At 46.9% G+C, this 13,800-nt stretch overlaps 1 long non-coding RNA gene across 1 annotated transcript; it reads left to right on the forward strand.

Moving 5' to 3' along the window:
- Positions 1-9,788: 9,788 nt before the first annotated feature.
- LOC146834797 (uncharacterized) lies at positions 9,789-11,432 on the forward strand. Its single transcript, XR_014960338.1, has 5 exons — positions 9,789-9,863; positions 10,446-10,538; positions 10,625-10,743; positions 10,963-11,067; positions 11,265-11,432. It is a non-coding gene; the product is annotated as an uncharacterized LOC146834797 (long non-coding RNA).
- Positions 11,433-13,800: the final 2,368 nt, after the last annotated feature.

The raw sequence follows: 13,800 nt of genomic DNA on the forward strand, positions 1-13,800 counted from the left end.
GTCAAGCCTGCCCTCTGCAGAGCCTGGAGCACTTCTCTAAGGTGGCACAAATGGTCCTCCCAGCTAGACCTGAAGACCACAATGTTGTCTAGATAGGCGGCACTGAATTTCTCCAACCCAGTCAGTACCTGGTTGACCAACCTCAGGAATGTGGCAGGGACGTTCTTCAACCCAAATGGCATTACCCAGAAATAGAAGTGCCCTTCCGAGTTAGAGAAAGCAGACCTCTCTTTATCCCCCTCGGTTAAGCAGCCTGCCAGTATGTAAATGAGGAACTTAGCAGCTCCCAACCAGTCTGTGAGAAAATGTTTTGTTGCATGGTTAGAACCTCATTTTTTGTCCCAACCAGATCCCTTGTGCTTCTTCCCTAAAACAAACTCCCGATTGGTAGTTCTGCCTCCTGTAAGTCCCTAGTAAATGGTACCCTGGGTACCTAGGGCCTGAGGGCCCGATTCACAGAACTAACTTAAGACAAAATCCTAAACTTACTACTTTTGGAATTCACAGAAGTTAGGATTTTGTCTTATATTTGTCTTAAGACAAACTTAAGATAGACTTAAGACAGACTTAAGACAGATTTAAGACAGACTTAAGACAGACTTAAGACAAACTTAAGTTAGGATTTTGTCTTAAGTCTGTCTTAAGTCTGTCTTAAGTCTGTCTTAAGTCTGTCTTAAGTCTGTCTTAAGTCTGTCTTAAGTTTGTCTTAAGACAAACTTAAGACAAAATCCTAACTTCTGTGAATACCAAAAGTAGTAAGTTTAGGATTTTGTCTTAAGTTAGTTCTGTGAATCGGACCCTGAGAGCTGAAGAGGGTCCCTTGGGAACACCCTCACTGGGACCATGCCACTGCCCTTGAGCCAGCATGCCCCTGAGAGGGAGAAAACAAGAAATTTGACATGGCACCCCACCTGGGTGCCATGCCAGCTAGCACTGCCTGGCAGCATAGGTAAGTCACCCCTCTTGCAGGCATCACAGCCCTAAGACAGGGTACATTATACTACAGGTGAGGACGTATCTGCATGAGCAAATATGCCCCTACAATATTGGGCACCATTTACTAAAATTGTAAGTGCCAGTGAAGCCATAGAGAGTACATTGGATGGGAACTCGACAACTCAAGTTCCACAGTAGCATGATTACTTCCATGAATACAGGAGTGCTTGGCACCAAACAACTCCTTTCAGTACACCCACACTGATGCCGGTGTGGGATTTATTGAACCATCTACCCAGTGGGCATCTCAGAAGTGCCTCCTAAATCACTACCACCTCTGGGGTGGTCTCTAACCAGCTGTAGGCAGCCAGCCACCACCTGACATGTTTCTGGACCTGTGGGTAGAGAGCCCCTGCTCTCTGGGATCAGACACAATGCACATCCTAGGCAGAGGCGTCATGCCTCCTACCCTAGGATGGGAAGTACTTGAAGAAGGGAAGCTTCAAAGGCCTGCCACCTTTGTAATAGGAGCCCCAGCCTTTGCTGCTAGCAGCAAATGGCAGCCCCTGGTTTACACCCCCACTTTGGGTGGAAAAACTGGCAGGAACATTAAAAAAGAAAGGAGATGTGCCCACCTCTGCCAACCCCCCTCCCTTAAGGGGGGGGAAGCAAGGTGAAGCTTCACTTCTTGAAGATGGGGGACCCCTCCAATCAGGGCTAGGTCTATTCCCCCTCCCACAGGAACGTAGCATAATACAAGGTGTTGTCATCCCAGGTAAGGTGCCCATCAGCCTTACCTGCTACTCCCCTAAAACGCCTCCTAAATTTGGTATTTAGTTGGCTTCCCCAAAACTAACCATCAGATTAGATGGACCAAAGAAGAAGACGGAAGACAACCGCTGCCGGACCAGGAACTGAACTGCTACAGACAAAACCCGGCAAGAATCCCACCAGCTGCAATTGGTTCGACCACTGGACTTGCTGTTCTTCGAGAAACTCTGCAAGGCCTCCAAGAAACATCAGAGACCTTTCAACTTTCACCAAAGTGCCAAGAACCTCCCTTCATACTAGAGGCTCTAGTCCCTGACATCCGGCGGTACAAGAACCGCAGTCGTGTGTGCCGACCCTTGGGTCGACGCAACTCACTGCTACCAAAGAAGCCCCTGAGCACGGTGGTAGAGGACCAGCACTCGTGTCGACGTAACTACTCCTGGTCAGAAGAACACCTCGCAGCAGGGCGGCCTCCATGACCTTGAGTGATCCTCTTGGACCCACGACCTGAGCTGTGCCCAGCCCTGTGCCCGAGAGCCTATACCCTCCTGCATGTGGCCATGCCAGCCTACTTCTGTCCCACTTGCACTGCTCGACTACAACCTCCCCGTGATGGTCTGACAACGGCAGGACTTCTCCATCCGATCGACAGCAGCCCACCGCCGGTGACCAAGACAGCAACCGTGTTGGCGGTCTGCCAAAAACCAACCTGCCTCATTGCTCTCTGCGGACCGCGAGGGCAAATCTCATTGCCGGTATCGACCGCCTTGGTATAGATACTGAATCCCGCACCTCTGGGGTGCCCCCAGGCCCCCACAACCGACATTGCCCTCAGTGTTGGCACGAGACAAACGAAGCCTGGACTGGAACTGTAAGTGGCATACGTATCTGTTACACCACACAATTGTTTTCCACCACAGATTAATATTGAACTGCTCTGAAATTTGCACTGTCAAACTCCTGAACCCCAAAAAGTATCATTAATGAGAACTGTACTTACCAAAAGACATTGGTCTTAATATAAAGTATACACAAGGTAAATCTTTCTTAAATTGGTCTGGCTCGCCTTCTTGAGTCGTGTGTCCATTATTGATCACTGGTGTGCAATAAGTGTCTTACACTCCTCTGTGTTAGGCCTAAGGCTGCTCGACCACATTACCACAAATAGAGCACATTTGGTTTTACATTGAGCCCTGTACTTAGGAGTACCCCTGGACTCCGTGCACGGTATTACCACCTGGTGGCAAGAACATGTACAGAGCCAACTTCCTACACTATCTATGAGCTCATCAGCTTTGGGGATGAGGTGTGCGTCAGTCTTGGTGACAGCATTGGACTGCCAGTAATCCACAAAGAACCTAAGTTCAGGGGCGGCACTTGGAAGGACAGCCTTGGAGACCAACACCACTGGGCTGGACCAAGGGCTTTTTAAGGGCTCAATAACCCCTATCTTCAGAAGCTTGGAGACCTTCTCTTTAATGCAGCCTCTCACCTCATCATACAACCAGTAGATTTTACTCTTTACTGGTTTGCTGCCCTCAGTGTCAAAATCATGGGTACACCATGTAGTGAGCCCAGGGGTAAGGAAGAATAAAGAGGCAAACTGCCCCAACAATTGGCGGCAGGCTCTCTGTTGTTCTATAGTCAGAGTAAAGGAGAGACTGACATCCTCCACTTACCCATCCTGCTCCTTGTAAGAAAGGAGGTTGGGGAGAAATTCACTCTACTCCTCCAATACATTTTCCATGATCAGAAGCATGGCTAACTCTAACCTCACAAAGTGGGGTTTGAGGCAATTGATGTGAAGGACCCTGAAAGGGTTCCGAGGAGTCTTGAGGTATACCAGGTAGGTGACCTCACTTTTACGCTCCTTCACCTCATAGGGCCCAGACCAACTGTTTCCACAGGCTCCATCACCCATACTTTTTTGGTCAATTTTCTCACCCACACTTTTTGGCCAGGCTGAAAACTGACCAGAGAGGCCTTCTGGTCATCCCACTATTTCATGACCTCCTGGCTGGCTTTTAGATTTGCCTTAGCTTTCTTCCAGAAGGGGTCTGGATTGCTAGCCTGTATCTGACCACTGCCTAGGGGGGCCTTCCTGAGAGATTGCTGCCACCCCTCCTTAACCAGACTGAGAGTTCCTTGCACTGAGTGCCGATACAGGATCTCAAAGGGGCTAAAGCCAAACCCCCTCTGAGGCACTTCCAAGTATGCTACCAACAGGTATGGCAAAAGGATGTCCCACTTCTTACTCAAGGGCTCTGACAGGCCTAGGATCATGCCTTTGATGGTCTTGCTGAACCTATCAACAAGCCCATTAGTTTGAGGGTGGTAAGGAGTAGAGAACGTGTAGGTTACTCCACACTCCTTCCACATGGCCTTCATGTACATCGACATGAGGTTAGTCCCACTGTCTGACACCACTTCCTTGGGGAAACCTCACATGGGTAAACACCCCCATAAGTGCTCTGGCCACCACGGGGGCAGTCACCGCCCTCAGAGTCTCTGTGTACTGGGTGGCATGTTCTACCAAGGCCAGAATGAACTTGTTGCCCACAGCTGTCTTGGGGTCCAGAGGCCAAACAATGTTGATGCCCACCCTTTCAAAGGGGGTGCCAATGACAAGAAATGGCTGTAGGGGAGCCTTGCACTTCCCTCCTGAATTGCCACTGACCTGACAGGTAGGACAGTACCTGCAGAAAGCATCTGAGGCCCTCCAATGTGAGGCCAATAAAAGTGGGTGACAAGCCTGTCAAAGGTCTTGTCCTACCCCAAATAACCTGCTTGGTGTACATCATGAGCCAACTCCAGTAGGCAGGCCCTGTAGCACTGGGTCACCACCAACACACATGTTGCCCCAGGCTCAGGAATCTTAGTCTCCCTATACAGGAGACCATTCTCCCAGTAAATCAGGTGATCACTAAAGGCGCCGCCAGCTACCTGGGTCTTGGCCTGCCGCTTTTAGCCCTGAAGAGCAGGGCAGAAGTCCTCCCTGTTGGGACCACCTTCCTGCTGCCAGTTGGCCAGCTCTGGTATGTTCCACAGAGCAGCAAAATCCTTTGCTGTAGGCTCCAGGGCATCCCCCTAAGGTTCAGCCTCCTCCCGGACCGTGGGAGTTTCAGGAGTGGGTTTCCCATAGCCCTTGTCCTTGCTCTTTTTGGCAGACACCTGTGCCATTCTTCCAGGTCTTTCGGACTACCTTCTCAGGCGGCCTTAGACCATGTGGTCTGGCACAGCCACTCAGGCAACCCTAAAATTTCCAAGTGTGACTTGAACTCCACCTCCTTCCTCTGGTGGGAACTCTGTCCCCCAGTTGTGGTGATCTCCCCCAGATACTCTATTGTGGACCCTGGTGTTGACTCAGCACTCCGCTTCCTTAGCATGCTTCATGGGGTCAGTGAGCTTACTGTCAATCAAGTGTTGGCACAGATCTGCAAAACAAAGATTGAACATGTGCTTCTTTGCAACCAGATTGTACAGCCCCCTATAATCCTTTACTTCACTGCCCTTCATCCAACCATTCAGTACCTTGCAAAAGGAATCCATGCAATCAACCTAGTCTTCTGGTGCAGCTTCTGGCTGTCCAAAAATCTTCTGCCTATACTACTCTGGGGTTAGGCAATACTTTCTGACAAGAGCTTCCTTCAAGGGGGGATACCTCATGCTGCACCCCCTTCTCTAGGGCCAGTGTAGGGTGTCCCTCCCTTCACTAGGGATATGCTTCCACAGACTAGACTCCCAATCCCCCTCAGGGATCCTGTGCATCTGTAAAGCAATCTCATAAGCCTAAAATCATTTGTCAATGTCATCCCCCGCAACAAAGTCATGCACCATACCTTTGGGAAAATGGACCCTCTTGTCTCCAGAGGGCACTGTAGAAATGCTGCCAATCAATCAATCAATCAATCAGTGACACTTATAAAGCGCGCTACATACCCGTAGGGTCTCAAGGCGCTGGGGGGGGGGGGGTGCCGCTACTGCTCGAACAGCCAGGTCTTCAGCTTCTTTCTGAAGGAGAGGTGGTCTTGGGTCAGGCGCAGGTCGGACGGGAGGGAGTTCCAGGCCACCATCACTTCTGGAATTTGCTTGCCTAGCCTGGAGGTCTAGCCCCTTCAGAATCAGTTCATTAACCAGTAACGGTTATTTCTCCTACAGGCCTATCTCGGCCTTTTTCTTCTCCATGGCTAGTTTCCTTTCCTCCATCCTTAACTTGGTCATCTTCAGTTTAAATTGAGTCTCCTCCCTCCTCTCCTCCAGCTCCTCTGGCGATAGTCTGCAGGAAGAGACACAGCTGTCTGGCCTAGCAGGAAGCTCTACTTCAGGGGTCAAGTCATCCTCCTCAACTACAGGTGGTAGCACAGAAAGGTCCTCCTCTCCAGGCCCTTCCATCTCATTATCCTCTCCTATGGCTTCAACCAGTGAATGATAGGCTTCTGTCCAGGCCCACAGCACCTTTTGGAGCTCAACCTTCCTCGTGGTGCTTTTAGCTCAAAGTCCTCTCTCATTGCAGAACTCCTTTGTATCCATGTTGGCCAGATCGATATGGCTATTAAAAACTGCACAGGCTGCAATGGTAGGCCTGAGACATGTTTTGGGTGGGGGGCACAATCAGTGCGTTGGGCCCATTAGTAGCATTTAATTTACAGAGCCTGGGCACAGGCATTGCCACTTTACTAGGGACTTACAAGTAAATCAAATATGCCAGTTGGGTATAAGCCAATCTAACATGTTTTAATGAGAGAGCACAAGCACTTTAAAACACTTTAGCACCTGTTAACTGTGGTAAACTGTGCAGAATCTGATGTCCAGTAAAAGGAAGTCATCAAAAACAGGAGGTCTGAAAGCAAAACGTTAAGGGGAAAAACTAAGCCATGGATGCCAGGTCATCCCACCCTTCTTTTTTACCAAGACCCAGAGCGGAATTTCGAGGAGGATTTGTCACTTTCGTGGTAGATATTAGAAACCCTGGTAGTCCGTCCTGTATTCAATTCGCTTCCACCAACACCCTCAATCAAAGACGACCTTGCACAAACCACATGCATGATAGCAGTGAAAACCCAATCACTCTTCTATGTCGGAAAGCCTACTTCTTCCACTTACAGCCCTTCTACTAGCTGGCCCCTTTTAAATGGTGGCATCAAAGACAGAGGTAGCGATTATTTCCCCCCTATACTTATATATGGCTGCATTGTGTTTCTGTAATGTCAGTAAGAGAATATATAGTGTGTGGTCACAGGCTCATGAGTAACCTTTACCACTGTGGAGTTTTCGTACTTCCTGTGTGGCTATTTGGACTGTGAGAAGTGCAATGGGTAGGCACAACAATGGCGATTAAGGTAGGTGTACTCCCACATGCTCTTATAAGCAGATATCATACTCCTCTTTAAGAATGCAGCCCCAGATCTCTGCCTGGCATCTTCTGAGGCAAGACCTCAGTGCTCGAAGTTTGATGATCGGTCTGACTCTTTGCTCAGCTCTCTGCAGAGGTTGCGAATTGCCTGTTTTGGCCAAGTCTTCTAATGAACCAACTGCTGCCTGCATTCCTAAACAAACACACTGGTCCACTAAGGACTGAGGTGCCTCTTTCAGGCATTTCTTCTCCTGAACCAAGATCTGGTTCTTCTCTGAATTGATAGGCTTCATCATATCCAAAGCTTAGCCTGAGGCAGACTGTTACCTGCTGCAAAAGGTAATTCAATTAAGGTAAAATAAAGAAAGGAACCCCCATTAAATAATGAAAAACAATGTTCAAAGACAATTTGTTTTCAAGTACTTGAATGCAATCTGATTTGATCCAGCAGAGTTAACATGCATATCTGGGCCCACTGGTTATTGAGGATGTACATCCTTTACTGGATCATTTACACACTCTCGCTTACTTGCTAACTTGGACCTCCAATGGAACTTTCTTCATCGCACTGAGGGGAAAGAGAGTTAGCATTTACTGTCAGATCAATTTAATGAACTGTGCAAACACTTAGTCACACACAATGAGGACCAGGAATCGGTGACCAATTTGAAAGGGGATTGTATTACAAATTAGTAATCAGATTTAAGTAAATCACTCGCAAGATCAAACTGCACAAATACAATATAGTGACCGGGAGGCCTTGTCTCCTAAAGAAATGTAATCATACAAGAATTAACCCCTTCGGCGCTCATGACGGAACGGTTCCGTCATGAGCGTCGGTTGAGCTGTGCTCATGACGGAACCGTTCCGTCATGACCACGCCCGCGCAAGCAGCGCTCAGCACAGCGGGGGAATCCGCCCCGCATGGAAGGGGTTAAGCATACAAGCAGCTCAGAGGACGCAAAACAACAACATTAAAATGTGAAATTCAGAATGCAATGTAATCTGATTCTTTATAGGCATTAGCAATTGTCCTTGTTAAGAAGAAATAATGCACAGAACATCTCATAGTACAAATCTACAAAAGACAATAGGAATGAGGCAAACGAGTACAAAAAGTATTAGCAACAGCATGACAGGGGGAACAGCCTTTACCACAATTGCTTTTTTTTTTGCTAAACGATTTTATTGGGTCTTAACAGCCATGGTGTCGCCAACGAGAACAAGGCACAAGTTAAGCATGCAGTATCAAATGTGCAAGTTACAACCAGGCGAGCTAGGACATATAACTAGATGGGTCTTTGAGTCTCTCCAGAGCTGCGTATTGAATACAGTAAGTTAAAGGTGCTGCCACTCCCCCTTCACACGACCATACTTTTGGGGACAGCCCCTCACCTCAAACACCCCCTTCTCCTGCTGGGTACACCAGCCAAGGGATTCTGCCACTTTGCTGCAATGTCACACTTTGCAACCAGAAAGGCCGTATCTAGGAAAGCCCTCTCAGCCCTGGTGCCCCCGGCTCCCCTCTGCTATTCCCGAAGCATCAAGTTGGGAGAGAGGGGAACCACCCATCCTAGCACCTCTGTCAGTTCTCTTGTTACTGCTGCCCAGTATGTTTGTATTGTCACACAGGACCAGACCATGTGGAAGAAGTCTGCAGGCACACCTGTGCAACAAGGGCAGGTGGCATATGGCCGGAGACCAGCCCTGCGCAGACGCAAGAGGGGGTGGTACGCTACGTAGATGTAGTAAGTTTGTATAAGACGCAATTTGGAGGAGATGGTGAGCTCACGGGGAGCCCTCAGGGCGTCGCACCAGTCCTCTTCTTCTAGTGGAATTTGGGGCCAGATACGGTGGAGTGAGCCGAGGGAGTTTATTATAAGGGTGCGGTACATTTGTTAGACACCTCTGCGTCCCAAGTTACCCATAAGGATTTTGGCTTCTAGTGGATTAAACTCCGGGAGGGGTTCTGTGTTGCGTATGTGGTTATGGAGGGCATGCCTGAACCTGGGGATATTTGTAGAATTGGGTGCATGTAAGGGCAAATTACCCCTGTTGATTTGTGATGGAACGTACGTGTTTCCTGACCACATGTCAACTAATTAGGAGATCCCAATGTTATCCCATGTTTTGAAGCCAGCTGAGTGTAGCTACCTCCTTTTGCCAGGTGGATTGCCATAGTGGAGTTTGTTGTGTGAGATTACCATCCCATTGCACGTGGCGTAAAGCGGCACGTCAAGCTAAAAATACTACTTGTGTGACCATGGGCAACTGGGAGGGGATCGGAGTGCCCCGATGTAAAAAATACAAATATAATAAATAATTAGGGTCATCATTAATCTTTAGTGTTTATCCACACAATTTAGTAAATAGACAATGTGATGCCAATCTAATCTCAGGATGAGTTCATGATGAAGAACATCACCCCATTTTTAAAAAAAACATAGAACAAAAACATGGTAAAGTATCGAGCTTTTACCACTCTAAGATGGCCGCCCTGCATTTGGCCTGCGTCGATACCCATATGAAAAAGCGTTTAGCTTTGTACTAAAATATTAAGACATTAAGGAACTAAAAGATGACTTATAGCGAATATAACAAGTTTTTCAAAAATACTTTTTATATAAGTCCCCACTATCAATATGGTTTTTCCGTTTTTCCGATACTGGAGAATCACGTGTCACGTGACTTTCAACCGCCAATCACAATCGATATAAAATGGCAGACTTGGGAACACACTTCCGTGTATCCTGAACCGGAAGGGGTTCGTCTGCGTGCAAGGAGGCCGTTAACATTTTAAGAGGTAAGCGGGAAGAGACCTCAAGCTAGAGCATCGTCATAGATAGTAATATACATATAGTGCTGTTCCCTATGACCAGCTGCTATTATTTTGTGAGCGCTGGTAAAGGCATTGATCAACACCCAGTACAAAAGATAATACATGTAGTAAATATCTTGAACGATTTAACCTATAAAGCAAAAAGGGCGCAAATATTAATATATACAATTAGAAAGCTAATCAGGGGCATAGAGGGTTGAATAATGAGAGTCTGGATAAAAATTAACTATAAAAAAGCCAGTTAGGAGCATATGCTCTAAATTGGAATAACCGGACATTGATACTTTATCTACCTCATACTTAGTAATTCAAAAGAGGTTTGATTACTTAAGTCGATCTATTCAAGAATAATATGAAATGATTTATCAAAGAGTATACACTCACATCGTAATTTTATTTAAATTGAGAAAACAGGATGGATTATGGATGCTGATAATATTAATAATTCGCCCAAACCATTAGACCAAGATCTGATGTAACTATATAAATAAGTCTGATGAAACTAGACTAATCGAGGGAATAATATTATGGTTCTCTCCCCATCAGGTTTTTAAATTCTTCATATCCCAGCGCTTCACAACATCCACACAAGGAGCCTATATTTTTAGATGCACGTCAATAACGGCATAGTTTACAAAGGTAATAATGATTAGATTTCTAACATAAATAGTTATTTATGAGATTATACAGTGAAGTAAGGTTACGTTTTTGTTTCTCTCTATTAGTCACAAATGGAATAAGGACTGTGTAAGGCACCAACATTGGCAAATACCATAATTGAAACGGAGGCTGATACACTAACATTGATCGTCAGAAATATAGACCTCAAGGAGATTCTATTTTGGTAAGCCTTCTAACCACCATTATCCAACTTGGATTAAATACATGGCCGTATAAGAAATAACAGGAACAATTTCTCAATTTTCTATATAGATTTTATTTATCATCCAACGGTGGCACGCACGAACAACTTATTGATACCCAAAACAAAGGCATGTTTTAACTTGATGAGAATTCATCCTTAATTCTAATTATATTAAGAGCTTTTTCTCTTGACCCTAAGGTCTTTATAAGCGGGACATTGATAAATCCCCCGATTTGGAAAACGACCAGTTTCCTTGGCAAGACTAGAGAATTGAAATACTAGCTGCATTCAAAATTGTTTTAGGTATGTATATCCAGTATGAAAATATTGCCTTAAAACTATCATTTGATATTAAATAAAAATGACTAGTGGTGATAGGAGAGGCCTAAATAAAAATAAAAACAAAAATGTTTTTGTTTTATTGTAATAAAATGTATAAATGCACTGAGTCAGTAACATATGAGAACAAGCACAATAATGTAATACTTTCTGTTGTTTAGAAAACTGTCCTGAAGAAGGTGAACGATCCTTCATCCACCGAAACGCAGCGTCAACTTTTCTGTTTTCTTGTATGGATGTATTATAATATAACCTGTCTTTATTTTGGTATTGATGTATTTTATATGGTTTTTATATGAAATGTTTTTAAATCATTGCTGACTTCTGAATAAATTGGACTTGATATTTTAATATTTTATTATTTCTTTGTTGTTCTGACTCAATAAGTTTGTTGTGAATTGTATTAGTGAGCTCCACTACTCCCCTTAATAACTAATGTTGTTCAGATAGTTTATTACTAACTTTGTTTAATAGGGACTTTGTATTTTCAACAAATTGGACATGCCCAGCCCACCGTCATAGGGACCTCGCTGATAGTGGATGATCGCTAGTCGTGGCCCTGATCCCCGTCACAGAAAAGTGCATGCGTCACCTTCCAGTTTTCAGAACCAAGATCTTGAACTCTGTGTAGGGAGTTGTGGAGGATATAGAGGAAGCGGGGCAATTTCATCATTATATACAGGGCTGAACGGTCCATCACATTAAAGGGGAGGGTCTGCCACATGGTTAGGTGCCCTTTTACTTTCCGGAGCAACGTTTTTTTGTTCAGGGCCCAGGTGAGCTTTGGGTGCAATGCCAACCACTCGCCCAAATATTTGAAACTCAGTCTGCAGAGAGGGATGGTCAACTGCCACTCAAAGCAGTCCCTCCATGGGGCCAGGAGAACCAGCATTGATTTGGAGGTGTGCACTTTCAGGCCTGAGGCTAATTCAAATGCCTCAAGCAGATGAAGACATTGTGGGCTGCTCGTTGCTGGGTCCCCCAAGTACAGGAGAACGTCGTCTGCGTATAGGGTGATGCGGTCCTCATGGTTGACATCCCACCTCCATCCCCTGCATAGCGGGTCACCGCGAATGAGCTGGGCTAGGGGCTCCATTACTAAGGCGAAGAGAAGGGGGGACAAAGGGCAACCCTGCCTCATGACACGCCTAATGGGGAAGGAGTCTGAAAGGACTTCATTGACTCGCACGTGGGCCGAGGGATGGGAATAGAGCACATCAACCATGCCTCGGAAACGTGGGCCAAGGTCGATACAGGCTAGCACCTTACAGAGGTAGTCCGAGTCCACTGTATCGAACGCCTTCTCTAAATCAATAAGGAGCAGAGCTAAGTCGTGTAGTAAGGAGTGGCAATGGGATAGGGCCATGTGGAGCCTTCGAATGCAGTGTTGCGTGCTTCTTTGAGGCATTAGTCCGGGTGGATGAGCGTTGGCAGCAACCTTTTCAGTCGGTTAGCCAGGATCGTGGTGAAAATGTTCATTTCACAGTTGAGTACAGAGATGGGATGGTAGTGGGCACAGGAGGCAGAGGGGGGTGCTGCGTCTTGGGGATCAATACTATAGTGGCGGAGTCCAGGTCTTCTGGGAAGGAGCCCAGGCAACACGCCTCTTCAAAAAGGGTGATAAGATGGGGAGAAGTAAGTGTTTTTCATCAGGTATCCCATGGGGAACCCGTCCGGGTCTGGAGTTTTCCCAGGGTCCAGCCCTGAGAAAGCGTCTCTGACCTCCTCTATCATATTGGGGTCGTCAAGCAGTGGTCGTCTTCCTAAGGAAGGGATGGGAGGCCGACCGTGTCCAAGAGGCGATCACTGGCCGTCCAGTCCTTGTCTCGCAGCGCGGAGTACAATTCCTTGGAGTAAAGGGCAAAGGCCGGAGCAATGTCTGTTAGAGCATGATGCACATGGCCTGCTTCTTCTCTAATTTCTGGGACTATTCTATTGGCCTGCTCGTGTGAGGCCAGCCAATACAGCATTTTTCCCAACCAAAGATGTTAACCGTTGTTGTCGTCAGAGGAGCTTGGCTACTTCTAGGAAGTGTACTCATATGTCCTCCTGGCCGAGACGTAGCTGGCGGGAAATGGCTTCCCGTGGGTCAGAGAGAAGGCGCTGTTCCAGGTGGGAGTCCTGGGTTTCCAGCTGTGTGATGAGGGAAAGGCGCTTGCTCTCCCGCAACCTGACCAAGTGTTTCGTGAATCCGCGAATGGTAGCTTTGCTGGCCGACCAGAGCATACTCGCTCAGTTCACCAGTTCAGACTTGTTAAGAAAGTAGGATTTGAGCTCTTTTTTTAGCGCTTGGACAAACGTTTTGTCTTGAAGGTACTTCCCGTTGATGCGCCACATGGAGCTTTGCACTGAGGGTAGGTGTCTGAGGCTGAGGAGTATAATAGGGGAGTGGTCTGAGACCCCTCGGGGCAGTATGTCGATGTGGTTCAGCGACTGCCAGTCTGGAGACACCAGGAGAATCAGGTCGATATGGGATTGTGTGTGATGAGAGGCTGAAGTGTGTGTGTAATCATGGATCATTGGGTGCCAGGACCGCCAAGCATCACAGAGCCCCGGGAGGAAATCCAATCCGTGAGAAGTCTAGTCCCAGGGTTTCTTGAGGCACTAGGACCGGTGTAATCGAGGGTAGGCATGGGGTCTGCGTTAAAGTCACCACCCACTACAGTGAGACACTTTGACAGGCGGGCGAGATGCGAC

This window comes from Triturus cristatus, chromosome 4_2 (genome assembly GCF_964204655.1).
Source record: "Triturus cristatus chromosome 4_2, aTriCri1.1, whole genome shotgun sequence".
NCBI lineage: Eukaryota > Metazoa > Chordata > Amphibia > Caudata > Salamandridae > Triturus > Triturus cristatus.